A 20,259-nucleotide genomic window follows, 5' to 3' on the forward strand; every position below is an offset into this window, starting at 1 on the left:
AAAAAGTAAAAACCATACGAAAACATACGAAATTTTTTGATCAACGTTAAAAACCATTGGATGGCTCACTCCATCGTAGGACACGTCTTTGGCTAGTCTGTGGTCAAGAGTAAGCCCATACATAAAAAAAAGACCTTAGCAATTACATAATAGGGGAGATTAGAACTCATGCGAGTCATTAAACCCTGTTCGACGCTGACAAAAAACGGTCCCATCACTTCTCTTTTTTTTTTTCAAATTCTCCGTTAGTATGTAATCATTTTGGCACTTTTTCTTTCTGTAGATAATGAAGCACGTAGCACGTAGGTAGGTGCTTGGACTTTTGCTGAAGCCTTGTTCAGTAAGACAGGCATGTTCAGATATTTTCTAGCACCTGGGTCACTAGGATCCTATATCTGACTGCAGTAGTATGATGAATTTTATTGATAATGATAAGATAAGCAAGTACCTACCAGGTACCAGACTATAGCACGTGCCGTTTAAACGGGAGCTAGCCGCCGTGAACAATAGACACAAAGGCCTTTGTTTAACAGATTACGACTAAAGCGAAAAGTTCATCTCAGAAAATTCATACTATACCTTCTGTGTAGAATTTCGTACTCAACTCAAGAGTGTTGCACATATTCTCGAGATTGTTTCTACAATGGCTTGTTAAACAAACCCATGTTTCTGGAACCGGCGTTGTTTAGTTTCAAATGTTTGATTTCACGGCCTTATCGCATATTACGCCGTTTTGCAGTTGGCTAATGTACTATAATACATACAGATTTAATGAAATCCTTGTTATGCAATGAGAATCATTTTACATATAAGAACTGGTTAAGTTTTGTTACTGGACTATTCCTTGAAGGAAAGATACAAAATGTCGCATCGCAATAGGTACCAACCGGTCTGGCCTAGCGCGTAGTGACCCTGCCTGCTAAGCCGCGGTTCTCGGTTCAAATCCCGGTAAGGGCATTTATGTATTTGTGTGATGAACACAGATATTTGTTCCCGAGTCATGGATGTTTTCTATGTACGTGTATAATAAGTATGCGTTAGCAAGTTAGCACTCATAATACAAGCTTTGCTTAGTTTGGGGCTAGGTTGATTTGTGTAAGGTGTCCAATTGTCCATGTCCCCACAATATTTAAATATTAAAATTAATAATTTATTTATTAACCGTAATATGGCAATGTATACAAATAAAAAAAAAAAAAATGGTTGGTCAGGTATAGGGTTCTTCAAAAAGTATTCAAAAAGGGTTTCTTTTCTGCAATCCTTTTATATTGGTTACATAAAACAAGAACAACGTAGCTACGATAATGATGTTAAAGATGATTAAGTACTATTTGAAAACTGCGATAGCAAAATTGCATTTTATCCACAAGAATGCAAAGTACCCAATTTCATACTTTTAACTTGATGTCTTAAGCTTGCTGGTAGAATTTACCTGTAAATGATTATCACTCACACATACAACAGGTGACTTTTTCTTAAGTTTTTCACCTATACCTACTTTTAAAATGGTAATACTAACTGTATGATTGGTGTTCCAGGTTGCAAGTGCAGCACTAACCAGTGCGGCTCATCGTGCAAGTGCGACTCGAGCTGCACTTGCACTTGCAAGCGCCCCGCTGCCGAGGCCACCGCACCGAAGAAGTAGATGCACCACCGGCCACGACGTACCACTATACCACCACCAACACCATTAGAATGATCTAGAACCCCTTACTTGCGGATCCTTGACTTACGTTCCTTTGCAATGAGAATTATTACTTCGACTCCCAGTTATTTTGGCACTCGGGAGCCCGAAGATGACAGACAGTGGACGATCTTGAAACACCGCAGTTACTTACCATGGGGTGACTTGTGAAGACAGCAGCCACGAATTGAATGGTGACTTAGCAGTTGCGTCATCGAAATCGACTTTAGACCGGTCAAAGCTTCGCCACTCAATTTGAGCTGAGATGCCAAACCATTCCACTGGGAAAACTCGATGCCGTGCCACTGGAGTGGCAGCTAACATTTACGAGGCTTCATGATGCATGATGAGTTTACGGGATTCGAGTTAACGCCTGAGAAGAATATTATTGCAATGAGTAGCCCTAGATAGTTTGCTTATGTACACTTTGGCGTACAGTAGTGACTTAAAGTAGGCATAATCTAAATAAATGAAAAACCTATTCCTACGAGTATTTATAAATAAATCATGTTACGCCGTGGCCTTTATGCTATCTTTTATTTTGTTAGTAAAGATTATGTATATGTCTGTTTGTATTTAAATTAACAAATAAAGAAAATATTTTTTACAAGTAATGTACTTTCATAATTCTTCAGGCATAATAAAGCAAATACATTTATTTGAAAACTAAAAGTTGCTTCATTTGTGTTTTTGAACCTCCAACAAAAAGGAGGCAAGCGTGTTTATATACCTCATCATCATCATCCTCCTTGCGTTATCCCGGCATTTGCCACGGCTCATGGGAGCCTGGGGTCCGCTTTGACAACTAATCCCAAGATTTGGCGCAGGCACTAGTTTTACGAAAGCGACTGCCATCTGACCTTCCAACCCGAAGGGTAACAAGGCCTTATTGGAATTAGTCCGGTTTCCTCACGATGTTTTCCTTCACCGAAAAGCGACTGGCAAATATCAAATGACATTTCGCACATAATATGTTCCGAAAGACTCATTGGTACGAGCCGGGGTTCGAACCCGAGACCTCCGGATCGAAAGTCGCACGCTCTTACCGCTAGGCCACCAGCGCTTTTTTAGGGTTCCGTAGTCAACTAGGAACCCTTATAGTTTCGCCATGTCCGTCCGTCCGTCCGTCCGTCCGTCCGCGGATAATCTCAGTAACCGTTAGCACTAGAAAGCTGAAATTTAGTACCAATATGTATATCAATCACGCCAACAAAGTGCAAAAAAAAAAAATGAAAAAAAAAATGTTTTATTAGGGTACCCCCCCTACATGTAAAGTGGGGGCTGATATTTTTTTTCATTCCAACCCCAACGTGTGATATATTGTTGGATAGGTATTTAAAAATGAATAAGGGTTTACTAAGATCGTTTTTTGATAATATTAATATTTTCGGAAATAATCGCTCCTAAAGGAAAAAAAATTGCTCTAATTTTTGAACCATATGTTTAAAAAATATGAAAAAAATCACAGAAGTAGAACTTTATAAAGACTTTCTAGGAAAATTGTTTTGAACTTGATAGGTTCAGTAGTTTTTGAGAAAAATACGGAAAACTACGGAACCCTACACTGAGCGTGGCCCGACACGCTCTTGGCCGGTTTTTTGTGTTTATATACCTACAGTATTAATTAATAGTAGGTGCATTACGATACAAGTGTGGCAAAGAGGAAGATCGAAACTACTTGAATAGTGGCGATTAATTAAAACACGACCAAAGGCAGTGTTTTAAATCGGCACTACTCCGACGACACTAAGACAACGTTTTTCAGTACATATGAATTATGAACCTTTGAAGTTGCGACTTGACAAGAAATTGTACTACTTTGAGAACAAGTGCAGAAAAAACATAGCTCCTTGTCCATGCAAGGACCAGATTGTTGTAACTAAAAATATTTCCTTTTATTTTCGTAATCTAAATACCTAAGTACTGGAATGGGGAGAAAACGAAAAAATAAATGACACAGTTCTGGGTAATTACTTTAATTAGGTACCTACAGATTCATTAATAGTTATTCCGCATTGCTAAAGAAATCAATCACTGCACACTATAAAACAAAATCGCTTCTCGCCGCTGTAGGTATGTCCCTGGTATGCTTAGATCTTTTAAACTACACAACGGATTTTGATGCGGTTTGTTTCAATAGTGGTTCAATGGAAGTAATAACAATTAGTTACCTATTAAAAACAAAAATTATTTATTGAACAAAAGAAATCATTAAAAAATACATACGTTTAGATCCACAGCGCAGGCTTCGTCATATAACAGAGTGTCCATCCACCTAAGGTTTCGTCAAAATAAAACATTACCATAACATACATTATCCGCAACACGCATCCTCAAAACTCCAGCACACAAAAAAAAAAAAAAGGCAAACACAATACCCTTAATAAAAACCTTATATCCCAACCCGGTCAGTACCCGGAACAAACGTCCCCAAAATACCAGCCGCGTTGCCGCGCTGTATAGCCAACGATATACGTTGTACCAGGTACGAACCCGATCTAGGATCGCAACCCCTATCCCGCAAGCGTCTACCCAGGGCCTTCACAAAATCCTTGGCTTCGGCGCACCAGGGACCAGCCGACTCAACCGCAACAGGGACAAAATCGTACACCGGCTTCAAGTTCGAGTACTTGGTATGCTTTTGCCTTGCCGCGCACTCCGCCGCCCCGCCCGCCGCACGCGTAGTCTGTGCCAGATGTGATGGAGCAAACGTGCTCACACACGTAGCATCCCACAACAAACTACGACCTTTAGCCCACGGAACGAGAGTGAGACCGTCAGGCCTCTTTCCATCCGTACGACTAAAGCCCTGGGGCTCCAACACGCACGGCAGGTTCGCCGACACCATCGCCCTGCGAACGATATCATTAATCGCATGATGTCGAGGAAACCTACCAGCACACCGCGCACAACTCAGCCCATGGTGCCCATTTGCCTCCACCGTTACACCACAGACACATGGATGAGGCTCACACACAGTACACCCGAGCCTTAACGCAGCACCAATCCTCAAGGAGTCGTTATCCAACAACGTACCCAAGTGCGATGATGGCAAGGCGTGTAGCCAGGCCCCCGACTCGGGCGCTACTGCCGCCTTTAACCGAGCCAACTCAACCCCCGATGCGCTCTCCAGCAACTGTTCGTATGCCTGACGGCACAGAAGGTCATCCCACGATCTCTGAGCTCCGAGGTTGTCCGGTCTGGCCCCGCTGGAATAGCGAACAGCCCACTCATCCAATGCGCTACCCACAAAAGGCATGTGCATATCGATCTCACGAACTGACAAAATACGCGCAACCAGACCCTGAGACGCGTGTGAAGATGCAAGAAAAGCTACAAGTCCCACATCCTGCATGCGACGCACCCCCAACCCGCCATGCCGAATGGGAAGAGTAGCCTGCAACCACTGGGATTCCTCAAACCGGACATTCAGGATGGACTCCAGACCGCTTTGGAGCACCTCATCGAATCTCATCACAACCTGCATATGCATCCAAGTCGGCGCCGTTACCTATTTGTTTTAAAAGGGGGCAAAGTTGTTGTTTAACCGCACGTGCCAATATTGATACCCGAGCAAGCGAAAGATTCCAATATTGAACCCTCGCGGGAGCGGTAGCGAGTGGTTTAAAAAGTGGAATCTTGAGCGTTGCGAGGGTTTCAAGGCACGTAGGTTAAACAAACTTTGCCATCGAGTGAAACACAAAATTTTCACCACACCAACACGAACAAAATACTAACTATAAAACATCAAATTAAATCAAATTCAACAATTTATTCAATATGTATGATTCAAAATCATCATTTATAGGTAAATTCTACCAGCCAGCTTAAGACATCAAGTTAAAATTTGTATGAAATTACTTTGCACTCTTGTGGATAAAATGCAAATTTGCTATCTGTTTTCGAATAGCAAAGTAAGCCTTTACCAGTTGGTGTGGTGAAAATGTACTTACTTAGGTGTAATATAATGTTCGTGCGAAGCTGGGGCGGGCGGTAGTTGCAAATAAAACGCAAAACTTTGATTTATTCAGAGGCGCCAGACAGTCCTTAACAAAGAAATATGGAATACAATTGGGACCAAGTTCCGAACAATGTTTAAGTTTCCGGAGCGTTTGATGAAATTAACTATTAATGTGTTCAATAGGGACAACATATTTGGCTTTTCCACAAATTTTCTTACAAGTGACGGAAAATGAATGCCAAACAATGGGAACCAAATAAATATTGTTTGATAAATAATTGCTCCTAAATGATTATTTCATGCAAGTACCTGAAATTAAAAGAAGTATAAATTAATAATATTTACATAATTATACATATATATAGAGTCAGTCTAACATAAGTTGGCAACGATTTTGATAGTCCGGTACAAATATTATTTTAAGCCTCAAAGTTGATAATGAAATTATAACGTTTATTATTATAAGGGTTACCTGGGCTATCAAAATCATTTTTTCACACGACAAGGACCCGGCAACCTTCAAATCTAGGGTGAACAGGCATCTTCTGGGCGAGCTCACTCCACCGTAAGCCACGTCTTTGCCTTTGGCTACTCTGTGGTCAAGAGTACGCCCAATTATAATTTAAAAAAAACATTGGCAAGGGACACTAGAAAACAAAGGTTAATGTTTGTTATAAAATGTAAAAAAAATGCTTACCGTCAACGTGGATGCAATGACAGTCACACCCTGGAACGCAGTGATGCTCACCGAATTCGACCGCTTCGCCTGAAACCAACAGCTGAAAAGTTAAAGTAGTTCCTTTTCCATAGAATAAACAATTAAATAACAATGTATCCTTCATTGAAAAACTGAAATTAACTATGTACCTATACATAAATGACGCAAACATATCTTTTGCGCGCGTTCTTCATATCGTAATGCAAGGATTTATTCTATTAATTTAGCAAAAATGGATATTCAACAGGACATAAAACATCAAGTCAAGTTTCTTTAACCCATTCATTGACGACGTTCTTCGCATCCCCATTACAATTTTTAAACAGGTTTCGTGACGCGAATACGCGTCTTCGGCAATGAATGGCTTAAATCTAGGAATACTACTAAAATAATCACAAGTCAAACAGGGTTCAATGTGTGAACCTACCATATTGACCATATTGTAACACCTGTTTTATACCACATGATTATTATGCAATAAATTATGAATTAGAGGTATAACATCTAATAGTTCTAGAAATTACAGTTTAATTTATAATTAAAATATATTAGTATTGTGAATCCAAAATGAAAACAAACTAGAACTTACGGCCTATTGGTAGACGTAACATATTTGGAAATCCAATTCAATTCAAAGAAGAAATAAAGAACAAATAACACAAACTATAACGCCTTGCCATTCAGCAACTAACCGCATCAAAACGCCGCTACACCTTTATTCAAACTAAAAATGTTTGTTTTCCGAGCAAGCAGATATAAAAAGGATACCATAGCCAAGGTCACAATCGCTTCGTAAGCGTATTTATCGTAGCTAATAGCTCTCCCTATCACTGGGTGCGTAGCCGAATGGCACAAACGCTCACGAAACGAAACGCTCGTAGATATCTATCTCTATCGCTCTTGCGTATTGGCGCGACGGAGCCAGACTACCTTTCGCGGCGTTTCGTTTTCGTTTCGCGTCGCAGAAATGCCATTCGGCTACGGCACCAGGCCCCGTAGCCGAATGGCATTTCTCCGACGCCAAACGAAAGCGATACGCCGCTGGCTCTGTCGCGCCAATACGCAAGCGCGATAGAGATAGATATCTACTAGCGCTTCGTTTCGTGAGCGTTTCGTGAGCGATTGTGCCATTCGGCTAGCCACCCAGGCCCCGTAGCCGAATGGCATTTCTCCGACGCCAAACGAAAACGAAACGCCGCGCCAGTTAGTCGGGCTCTGTTGCGCCAATATGCAAGAGCGATAGAGATAGATATCTACTAGCGTTTCGTTTCGTGAGCGTTTCGTGAGCGTTTGTGCCATTCGGCTACGCACCCTGGAGTGGCGCGACAGAGCCAGAATGCGTTTCGAATTCGATCGCCAAGTTAGTAGCCTCAATTGTCACTTCGGCTAGGCCGGATGATATAAAAAGCGGTTGAATCAAAACACTATAAGGTAACTGTCCCATATTACGGGAACTTAAGACGTTTCCTACTTTGAGTGAGGATTGTAAAAAAAATGCGAAGTTTCTAGTCGTGTTAATTATTTTATTTTAAGGATAAGTCTTCTACGATGGACTTAAGACACTATTTTCCATCGTAACTTTTAATTTATAGAAATTACCGTTGTTTTATTTAACCCTTAGTTTGCCCATTATCACGGGATACAATTTTGGTATGGCTTCAATTCCGGGAGTCGTTGTACGTAATTACGGGATACCTTTTTAAAGTCGACGTTCTTGAAGCATAATGAAAAAAAATGAATTAAAAATGTTGTTTACATAAATATATACCTAAATGCACATATCAGATTCAGATTCAGATTCAGATACTTTATTGGTAAAACATTATTTTACACGTCATACATTAATGCAGATACATAACTTATCGGTAAGTACCTATTATCGTTTTAATAGATGCTTATACCGAGTGTATTTTTTATAATTGGCAATGTTTTGATGGGTTGGGGTGGGATGGGAAACATGATATTTTACGGTATAACGATTGTATGATATAATGACAGGGTGTTATAAGTTTTACTGTCTGTCTGTCTAAGGCATCGCTTACGAATGGATGAACCGATTTAGATTAGTTTTTTTCGTTTGAAAGCTGAATTAGTCGAGTTTGATGAAAAACACTTCACAATGTCGGGGTTTATTTTTTCAAAATTTAATTTTAATTTAGAAGCTATTGCCGGTTATAAATTTTGCAAGGTACTCGTGAAAATTTCAGTTTTTTGTTACTGGTGATCACTGAGCTACACCGTAGATATATATGGTGATGATACGTTATTCAAGTATGTATATATAAATAAATAATACTCAATAAATATTACAGGCCGTTCTTACACAGATTGACTGTCCGACGAATTTGTACTATTTTATATTTATATATGTCTATCCTATTATGTATTATCCTCATGTAAATGTTAGCTTTCTAGTACTTATTAATGATTGAGCTAAATCGTAGACGGACAGACTGACTGACGGACAAACCAATGTGCGGTATAAAGATTTTTAGCTAAGGAAGTTTAAAAACATAATAATAGTCGGGTCTCTATACCTTATTTTGTGTTTTTATCATCTCCTGCCTAGGTCCCCATAATACTTTATATGGACATACCGGAATAAGATACACTCATATAAAGTCGTGTACTTAATTACGGCAGTCAAAACGAAGGCTATATTAAAAGACAAACAAGATTTTATTCTTAGTACATTGGAAGATTATATAACAATTATACTCAAAACATCGAAATAAGTATCCTTTGTGCTTTAATTTTATGAAATAAAACAAATTTAATGTCGATGCCACACTCCAATATTTCGCACGTATTACTCAACGAGTATACATTTCGTACTCAATTATCAGACTAAAATCTTAAAAATATATGTGCTGTAATTATGTCACTATAAATCTGAAATCTTTACTCAATATATTTACATCAAATATATAAATATACTTCACCGCAAATAGTAATAAAACATAAAAACATTGTAGACTGTGTTTCCGTTATTCCGTGATACTCCCGCAATTATGTACACCGCGTCAAAATGGTGTACATTATTCCGGGAGCGGGTATTTTAATTAATATATGCTTTAAATTAATTTTAAAAGATGATATAAATGTTTCTTAATAACTATAAGACAATTATGATACATATTTAATATAAATAAACTTACCTGCAACACAGTAAACCCTTAAGAAGTTCCGCTGCCGCGTTAAGCTCACCGTCAAACACGCCCATAGAAACCACTGCGTGGTTGCGACTGACGCGTTTGGAGGTACCTCACGGCTTCAAAAGATATGATACATATTCGAAAATCGACTTTTTCGGTTCTGTTTGATTTATAGTTAATAAAATACTGCATTAAATTATGATTTTACTGATAGTTTCCTTAGTTTGCGACAAAAACCAAAGTATCCCGGAATAATGTACCACATTTTACTATCCCGGAATAGTGTACAGTTACCTTAGACTCTATTACAACAATATTAAGATCGAGATGATCAACATTAAAACGATACTATTCACAGTTGCAATTTAAGAAGAGCACCTTGGTTTTTTCAGGTGCATTGTAACTGACGTCACCGCTAACTAGGTGTAACGGCGTCGATTTTTTGTAAATGAGCCAATTAATGAGGTAATTACTCAAATGGGGAATTTTTCAGGTTTATGTAGGTATCTTATATATTTCTAGAAAGGGATTCCCCGTACTCATTTTATTCTGTCGAATCTTACCCGTACGTATTTATGAAAGTGTCTAAGGGGGCTTGCGCACTCTATATCTTATTTATATGTGATTTGTATCTAAAGTGGCTTCGGTAAGTACACAAAATATTGAGATAGTAACCTATTAGTGTTTTCGGTCAATAACCTGATTCCGAACGTACTGTGCGTGCGTGATCGATTTATTGAAAAATATATTCAATCATAGAATCTGTTAACAAAATCGGTTGAGATATGCGACCTGTAGACGAGGACATCCAGACTTCTCCAGACATACAAATTACAAACCGTAACTACTTACGTATGCTGTCGCTCTGGTCAACAAATTGGGACCAGAGGAGTTTCCTTTGTATCTCACAGGGTTATAAAGTCAAAAGACTCACCAGACAGACGACCTGAGGCGTTGTTCACCCTTGAACTGCCTATATTCAAGACGTGGGTATATTATGAAACGTTTTTGATACACCAGTCGAGTAGATACAGTAAAATATCAGCTGTATGACTTCCGATTGTTTACTGCGGTTAAGCACTGATTGAAAATCATCTTTGTTTCTCCAAGGAGACTTCTTACACGTCCTAAAAACAGTCTAAAGGTGACCTTTATGGTCGAGTGATTTCTGGTAAACTATTTATCGTATAAAAGCACTTGAGAAGTGTTTTACATCACTTCAAAAATTACTTCTGGTTCAGTAGGTCGTCACACAAGAATACAAAAAAGAACATGCCTGCCCCCTGTGAACCATGCAAAGGTAAGTAAATAAGTTACACTTGCAGCATATTGTTAAAATATTCCTGAATTTTCTTTTCTTGCCTAGACCAGAACTGTCTTATACCTAACCAACTATTTGCCGACCCACCGGCAAATAGTTGATTAGGTAGACACTTGCGGGTCTGTTTTTAACTAAGTTTTTTTGAGTGTTCTTTTTTAATCTAGACCTTCTGGTTGGTAGTTGGTTAGGTCTGAATTTTTAACTAAGATTTTTTTTTTTTTTGAGTGTTCTTTTTTAATCTAGACCTTCTGGTTGGTAGTTGGTTAGGTATAAGAATCATCATAACTACCTACTCTACTCATTAAGATCTGACTTTTTTTTGGAAATGTGATTTGGATTGTTATAGGCTTTACAAATTTCATAATAAGAATGTTTATCTTTCAGACACGTGCAAGGAAGGTGCTGAATGCAAGGACGACTGCTCTTGCGAGGACAACTGCTCTGACTGCCCCACCAAACCAGGTAATTACACTAATGTAGACTAAGAGCCCAGAGCCGCCATACGTTCCTGATTTTTTCAAGTATACGATACATTACGGAGCCTGAATGATTGTAACTTCGGCTAGGCCGGTTGCAGACCTCGAGATTTGATTAGAAAAGGAAAAAGTGAAAACTAGTTAGTTCGTCGAGTCATTCATCATAATCATCAGCATAGCATAGGCCTCTTTTCTAGTACTTCCCAAAAACTAGATCGAAAAAAAAAACAGAATGGTTACAAAATTCACGACACTCTGTTCAGAATTGCGACCTAAAAGAAAAATGAAATGAAATGAAATTCTCACCATATTTTTTTTTTCTATTACAGGTGGATGCTGCTAAACATGGAACTGATAATTGTATCTTCTGCTTCTCCGAATTCAGCTATTGACAGAAACATAATTTAAATGTAATATTTATTTCTGAAATAAAGTTAGTGGTGCCCATTTAACATTTCGTTTTATTGAAACACCAAGATGATTTTTTTGTAAGCATTATTAAACTAAACAGGCATATTAAATAAGTACCTACTACTTAGTGTTTGAAGTATGTTTAAAGTAAAGTAAAAAGTAAAAAAGTAAAAAGTAAAAATCGTTTATTGTTGCACATAAACACAAAGTCATTTGTTGCAAAAGATAGGTAAAATTTACATCCATTTGTGCATATCCTAATTATTGTTAACACAAGTTTCCAGGGGTCCCCGCACTAGGCTAGGCTAGGCCTGTACCACGGGAGACCTGTATTGCATTTATATGTCATGAAAGTTAGAAAAACAAGTTGATTCTGTTGCCTAAAGTATTGGGTTGGTAAGAAAGTAATGAGCGAATCATAACCAATATTGTAATTTTTATTTAATTTATTATTTTAATCATTTATCAAAAATATAACGGCCTTCGTTATCTACTATTTGTCTCCATCGTTCTGGTAAAGAATGAATAGCATCGGCGAAGAAGTTCTTAGGTTTAGATTCAAAAAACTCAGCTATGTACTGTCGTAGATGGGCTTGATCATCGAACTTTTTTTCATTCAAGGCATTGCTTAGCCATCTGAACAATGCGTAATCCGTAGGTGCCAAGTCTGGAGAGTACGGTGGATGAGGTATCACTTTCCAACCTAGCTCCAATAGCTTTAGCCGAGTCACTTTTGCAATGTGTGGGCGAGCATTGTGGTGTAAGAAAAAAACTTTAGCATGCTGTGGACGATTCTGACAGATTTTTTGGTTTAAATTTTCAAGCTGATTACAGTATACTGATGCGGTAACAGTCATTCCACTTGGTAGGAGTTCCCAGTGAATAATACCATGAATATCCCACCAAACGGACAGCATAACTTTTTTCGGGTGAGGCTCTGTTTTTGGTGCCTCTATTCCTTTTTCGTTTGGAGCTAGTCACTGACGTTTGCGTGTGTGATTTATATATAAGACCCATTTTTCATCTCCAGTGATAAGATGGTCCAACCAGTTGAATGTGCGGCGAAAAGACAGAAGTTGTATACAGATATCGGCACGGCGGTTTAGTTGATCTCTATCAAGTTCGTGCGGTATCCAAACACTGTATTTGTAGTTTTTTCCCAACTCGTGTAAATGTGTTTCTATGGTGACATGAGAGCAGCCTAACTCGGTAGCAAGAGTACGACTCGTTAGCCTCGGATCTCCTTCAATTAAGGTTTTTAATTTGGCTACATCTATCTTCACCGGTCGACCAGACTTAGGTTGATCTGATAATGAAAAGTCGCCACTACGAAACCGCTGGAACCATCGTTTCGCCGTGGCCTCAGACACAACTTCAGGAGCAACACGCTGACATATATTACGCACTGCTTCGGCGGCTGAATGGCCAGACTGAAATTCATATAGTAAACAATGCCTTACATGCACTTTTAATTCGTCCATTTTCTTCCTTATATTAGCTCGGCGACAGCTAGTGAATGACTGACGAGAAACTGTGCGACTAGCCCTTTATATACTTTCGACCATAGAAGATTCTAGAACTCGCTCAAAAATTTTATGTGGAATTCAATCGATCGCTCATTACGCTCCGTCTTGCGTGAGCGACGGGCGACGCGACGCGACGCGACGCGATGCGACGCGATGCGACGGCGATGGCTCAAGGTCATCGCGTATCCATCGCGCGAAACTTCGGCACTAGCATTTTGGTGATTAGAATCACAAGATTCGCCGTCTTTCACAATGTGCAAATGGTCTAGCGGGTTTGACTTCTAGGTGGAATCGTTTGCGCCATGAGTGTCGTGAGTTCGAATCTCGGCTCACGCAATCTTTTTGCATTTTTATTTACTTTTTTTCTTTTATGTTCTACTAGCTTTTGCCCGCGGCTTCTCTTGAAAGACGGACAAACAAACAGACACACACACACTTTCCAGTTTAATCAGTATGGATTATTTGATTTTGTTTACCTGCTTATTTCTTTCTCTAAGATTCTACTTTCTTATTTTTTTTAAGAACTCCGGGTTTTATACTAACAAGGAAAGTTTTAAGTAGCACACAATAATACTGCATTTTGTTTTTATTAACTTAATGTTTATTTTAATCCATACTAATATTATAAACGGGAAAGTGTGTGTGTGTCTATTTATTTGTCCGTCCTTCACGGCAAAACTGAGCGACGAATTAACGTATACTATTTACTTATAACGAATGCTATTTACTTAATGTTGAAATGAAAAAATGTCATACAGTGTAACCCAGTGTTTTTTAATGCTGCCATCTAGTGTCGACTGGCATAACCACTACACTAAGAGCCCTTATTCCTTAGAGCGTTCATCAATTTCGTGAAATAGCCATTGATAGATGGCGTTGGTGCTCGGTACGCGAGCCACCGGTAACGCAACACACAGGCAAGAATGATCTTGATAGTTTTGAATTTAATTGCTAGTAACAATTCTTTTGGTTTCATGTGTTAACTTTTTTGTAAAGTTTACAAGAGATAAGAATATATTATTATTATATGGTACCTACTAATTGTAAGTAACTTACAATAAACAGTTTCAAAGAGCTGAGCTGTGTGCATAAAATTACATGTGTTATTGGCCCGGCTAATGAGATCAAACATGGTCGAGTTACGATAAGTAGAATAGCAGTTCTGTTATTCATTTCCTGACTCGATCATGTGACCTTGGACATCATCGAGATCGAAGCTGCTCATCAGCCCAAATGTAATAAGCCCAAACATAGTGGAGTTATTATGAGTAAAATAGCAGTTTTGTTGACCATATCCTGACTCCACCATGAAAACCAGAACCTCATCCTGGGGGCCGGTTTTTGAATCTTACATATGGGATTTGTCACTAAAATACCGGTTGAAAACAGTGAATTGCTTAGTATTTTCAGTGACAATTTTCTGAATTCGAACGCGTGAGACTCAAAAATCGGTCCCCTGCTCCCGAAATATAATAATAATTCAAACTCTCATCAGATTTCAAGTAAAATTTCTTGGATAAAATTGCATGTGTAAAAATCAGGCGGACCGTATGCCTGTTTGCCACCAACAGGATCAAGATTTGTTTAGTCGCAGTACCTATACAGCACTTCTCAGAACTATCTAGCTGCTTACGCTTACGAGAGCACGGTGCGCCGGACTATCGAACGTAGGTCCACTGTCTATGAGGACTATGAGCGCTGGGCGCAGACTGAACTAGGTGGCTAGCCGAATGGCACAATCGCTCAAGCGAAGCGCTAGTAGATATCTATCTCTATCGCGCTTGTGTATTGGCGCGACAGAGCCAGCGGCGTATCGCTTTCGTTTGGCGTCGGAGAAATGCCATTCGGCTACGCGCTACGGGGCCTGAGCAGTGAGCGGGCCCGTGTCAGCAGTGTATTTTATTCGAATTTTATGTGCTTTAAAATAGTACATTACGATACAAGTGCGTAAAAAAGGAAGTTCGAAACGAGTGGCGATAAATTAAAACACGACCGAAGGGAGTGTTTTAAATCGACACGAGTTACGAATTTCCTTTTCGCACGTGTATCGTACGACGTTTTTCAGTACAGATGAGCCTCCGAAGTTTCGACCTGGCATATAATGAACCACTTCTCGCACTAGTGCGTAAAAAAAACACCATCTGTACTGAAATAGTACATTACGATACAAGTGCGTAAAAAAAAACACCATCTGTACTGAAAAATATCTATCGACACAAAGGTATGTCTTATATGTATTTTTTTTTATATGGCAACAAGAAGTTCTGGTTTAGGATAATATTATTATTTAAGAGTTACAATAAATGCAGGAATCGCAGGAATTACAATGAACGCCCCTTAAAGAGTAGTCTAATTATATTTTTTTTGTATGGGTACCTTTCCTTGTTAGTATAAAAGCCGGAGTTATTAAAAATAAAATAAAAATAAGAATGAAGATTCTTACAGAAAGAAAAAAGTAAACAATCAAATAATAGAAAATAAAAGAAACAAAAATAAAACTGCAAAAGCACGCCTCAGCCGAGGTTCGAACTCACACCGCTGGCGCGGCGTCCAGACGTCGAAACCGCTAGGCTACGAGCCCGTTGTAATAACTAGTTAATTTTGTGATCCTATTCACCAAAGTCAAGTGCTAGTACATATATCGTAAGGTCATCGCACTAGTGTTTCATATTTTTAGTTCACACTTAAATTTTAATATTTTACGCAGACAATCTCGTATCACCGTGCACATAATCAAAGGCTGTCAATACAAGTTACAAAAGTTGTAATTTCCTTACTTTTTAGGCACATTACTCCTTTGGTCAACTTATGTTAATTTGAATATTTTGAATTTTTATTATAAGAAAATATAAAGAATGAAATGTGAGACTAGTAATCAATCGTTATTTCTCTAGTCCGACCTCTCTACGTATTGAATTTGCTTCTAAAAATCAAATAGCTTGATCGCGCGCCCATCGCCATCGCATCGCGTCGCATCGCCGTCGCGGGCCGTCGCGGGCCGTCGCTTACGCAAGACACTCCCATATGAACACAGCGGTTTGATCGCATCGCGTCGCATCGCGTCGCTTAACATTCGCATGTTCATCGCTAGTTCGTCGCGTCGCATCGCCGTCGCGTTCCGTCGCCCACCTAAGACAAGTCCATAGAGATAGAAGGTTTGATTTCGTCGCATCGCATCGCATCGCGTCGCCGTCGCGGGTTCGTCGCTCACGCAAGACGCGGCGTTACTTTCTTACCAACCCAATATTACAGTTTACAGAAGTTATTAATACTATGGTTATAATTAACATACATACATACATACAATCACGCCTGTATCCCATCAAGGGGTAGGCAGAACACATGAAACTACTAAAGCTTCAGTGCCACTCTTGGCAAATAAGGGGTTGAAAGAAAACGAAACTGTGACATTGCAGTGACAGGTTGCCAGCCTCTCGCCTACGCCACAATTTAACCCATGTCCCATAGTCGCCTTCTACGACACCCGCGGGAAGAAAGGGGGTGGTGAAATTCTTAACCCGTCACCACACAGGCTATAATTAAGTTATTACTAAATTACCTATTGAAGTAAGTTTTCAGTTTCATGGAAGTCTGTTGACAGTAGTTAGAAAATTAGAAAACACAGTAACTATATAATTAAAAGTACAGTGTGAACAGTTATTAAACATTGATTCTGTTGCCCAAAATATTACAGTTTGCAGAAGTTATTTTATAGTATGGTTATAGTTCAAATTATTGTTAAATTACCTATTGAAGTAAGTTTTCAGTTTCATGGTAGTCAAGTGACAGTAACCATTTGCAAAGAATACGTTTAGCCTCCGATACCGTGCAACGTATCAGCCCGGTTTGCAGCTTTACGACAGTATTGTAGATTTTATAGCTTAAAACATCACCGAGGCGTCTGCCAAAAGCAGTGTTAACTGATGAGATGAGGGTAATCTAAAGATGAGGGTAATCTAAAGATGCGTTTTGAGATCAGTTCGGAATAATTATCCAGCTTAGACGCGAATCTGTGCATAGAGAGGCAGACTTTGTGGATATAAAGCTGACGGACTGTAAGGACTTGGGCATCTGCGTAAAGACATTTTGTTTCATATCTATAGGGCTTTTTGAGCATAACTTTCAGGACAGAGCGTTGGGCTCTCTCAACAACTAACATATAGGTTTTGGCAGCGCAACTAACATATAGGTTATGTTTGAAGAATAGTTTAACACATGGTTATATTTACAGAAATAAAAGCTTCCTTATCTTTAAAACTAGCTTCCCTTTCGTATGAAGAATTTCATTTAAAATGTATATAAGTATTTTCCCCACACCAAATGGTAAAGGCACCAAAAACTGTTCAACCTATCAAGTTCAAAATAATTTTCCTAGAAAGTGTTTATAAAGTTCTACTTTTGTGATTTTTTCATATTTTTTTAAACTTAGGGTTTTAAAGTTAGGTTGGGGGGGGCACATTTTTTTTTAACTTTTGGAGCGATTATTTCCGAAAGTATAAACATTTTCAAAAAATGATTTTAGAAAACCCCTATTAATTTTTGAATGCCTATCCAACAACATTATCACACGTTAGGGTTGGAATGAAAAAAAAAATCACTCCCCACTTTACGTATAGGGGGGTTACCCTAAAAAACATTTTTTTTTTATTTTTAATTTTATCAATTTGTCGGCGTGATTAATATACATATTGATACCAAATTTTAGCTTTCTAGTGCTAACGGTTACTGAGATTAAGGTAATGGCGCCTATTAACGTGGTACTTAAGGAAGATTTCAAAAGATACCAAAAAATTAAGGGTATCAATGCTCATTAACGACCACAAATATTTTTTTTATGGAAGAGTATTTATTGAACTATTAGTTTTGAAGAGTTTTAGGATCATTTTAGTTTATTATATGTCATAAAATGATTATTGAAGCCAACATACCTAAATTTTCTATTACCGTGGTAATGAACAGGCTGCAGTTCTATTAACGCGAATTGAGATTTCATTACCGAGGGTATGAATGACAGTGTTTTTCTGCCATCGGTAAATAGAAACCCATCTCAAAATTCGGAGCTTAATACCGACGGTTGAATATACAAATTATGACAAATACATATACCTATACTATCCTCCTTTATGAATACCCACAGAAGACTCAGTTTCACCTAAGAAATCTGTACTTACGGTACACTAAATGTCATATTTTGATACAAGACTAATATGTCACTCGGTAATAGATACTTGTATAGGAGCCCATTACCGACCCAAACAAATATTGCATGGATCGGTAATAGATTCTTATACACCGTGTTTCACTTAACACTAAAAACCTGAAAACAGTTTGTTCAGAATCGAGAGTAGAATCGATTGAGCTATATCTTGATGGGGGTAATATTTTTATTTAAATTTGTATTATTAGTTATTTTTTAAGTGCCTATTCTATTGTACTCGTAAGACAACATTGTGTATATCGAATTGCTAGAGGTTGTTTACCTTTTTCAGTATTTAGGGGTATTAATACTGGCTGGTTACTTGAACGATTATTTTTTCCGCTACGAGTTTGACGTTGTTTGTCAGTTTAAACTTAATGTTTATCATAAGTCATAACAAATTGAACTCGTACCTAATTACAACCTTGTCATTTTGAATATTGGGTTTAAATTTGCTTACTGCGATTACCTGTCCAGTTTGAAGTTTACTGTGACAAAGCTTTAAAGTGTTTTAAAATGACATCTTAGCTGTCTATTGGTAAACCTTATGTCGTTGCAGTAACGTACACAAATAAATAGTTTTATGGTTTATGGTGGAAGTTAGCAATTATTTTATTGAGTGTAGAGCTAAAAGTCAAGTAGAGCTGAACAGAAAATTAAAAATTCAATTAAAAAAAAAGTAACCATCAGATTAAAAGATGAATACTCTAGATGAGTTTAAAAAAATAAAAATCAGTTGGGGTGTCTGAGGTTTTGAGTGTTACCGGAAACACGGTGTATATTCTATTACCGAGGTTTATCTGATCGTACCATCGGTAATAGGCATAAATTGGAGTATTATAAAATCTAATTCCGACCCATAAAAACAAAGTCATACAGATGTATTTTCATTACAAATGAAAATAAAATATTGCAACCTTATATTAAAACCAAGTTTACATAACTGGTAAGTAAGCATCAGACTTTATGTCAATGTTTAAAAAAATTGACACATTAACGGTTTTCATAGAAACTACGAAATCAGTCATGAAGTTTTTGATAGCGTGAATAGATCAAGATTGAAACAACTGTAAGACATTATATAACTGATCACATATACCACAACACAAGCCTTCTTGAGCTTACCGTGGGCCTCAGTCAATCTGTGTAAGAATGTCCTATAATATTTATATTTATATTTATATTTATATACTTAAAATAAAGCAAAAAGAACTAATATCACTACTTTAACTATTACTGTGGTATACCACAGTAATAGAATCTACTCACGAAATGGAGCCTATCACCGCTGTCTTTTAATTTCCACTTTAAACACATTTCCAGGCTAAACAATACGTAAAAAGTACTCAGAAGTCATGTAGAAAACTATGAACAATAATTTGAAATGCATAACTTTCACCTGTTTGCCATAATTATTACGTAAACTACTAAATGAGATTGGAGTTCACTTAGGTTTAGCGTCACACGTCAGTATGACACAACCTCTTCTCGCGGCCCCGTGGCAAAAACTGTCAAATAGCGAGCGTCTTCTTTCATTCACACTCTCTATCGCCTATATGTGCGTTAGTCAACTAAACAGGCTTCCTTTGTGTGAGTAACTTTTTTTAAGAAATTGGTCGGTTTGCCTATAAAATGCGTATTTGCAAATGCGGCGGTAATGGACGTCGATTTCGATACCCGCGTTGATAGCCGCCGTTACCTTATCCGCGGACGGACGGACGGACAGACAGACATGGCGAAACTATAAGGGTTCCTAGTTGACTACGGAACCCTAAAAAGGCACTTGAGGCACTGTACCAATAAGCTGATG

General features: G+C 38.3%; 2 long non-coding RNA genes across 2 annotated transcripts; one reads left to right on the forward strand and one right to left on the reverse strand.

The window, feature by feature from the left end:
* Positions 1 to 5,583: 5,583 nt before the first annotated feature.
* LOC125236065 lies at positions 5,584 to 7,071 on the reverse strand. The gene is made up of 3 exons (XR_007178163.1): positions 6,953 to 7,071; positions 6,343 to 6,411; positions 5,584 to 5,954 (listed from the first exon to the last, which is right to left on the reverse strand). It is a non-coding gene; the product is annotated as an uncharacterized LOC125236065 (long non-coding RNA).
* Positions 7,072 to 10,734: 3,663 nt separating this feature from the next.
* On the forward strand, positions 10,735 to 11,767 carry LOC125236194. The gene is made up of 3 exons (XR_007178182.1): positions 10,735 to 10,818; positions 11,224 to 11,301; positions 11,645 to 11,767. It is a non-coding gene; the product is annotated as an uncharacterized LOC125236194 (long non-coding RNA).
* Positions 11,768 to 20,259: the final 8,492 nt, after the last annotated feature.

The sequence above is a fragment of the Leguminivora glycinivorella genome, chromosome 18 (genome assembly GCF_023078275.1).
Source record: "Leguminivora glycinivorella isolate SPB_JAAS2020 chromosome 18, LegGlyc_1.1, whole genome shotgun sequence".
Lineage (NCBI taxonomy): Eukaryota > Metazoa > Arthropoda > Insecta > Lepidoptera > Tortricidae > Leguminivora > Leguminivora glycinivorella.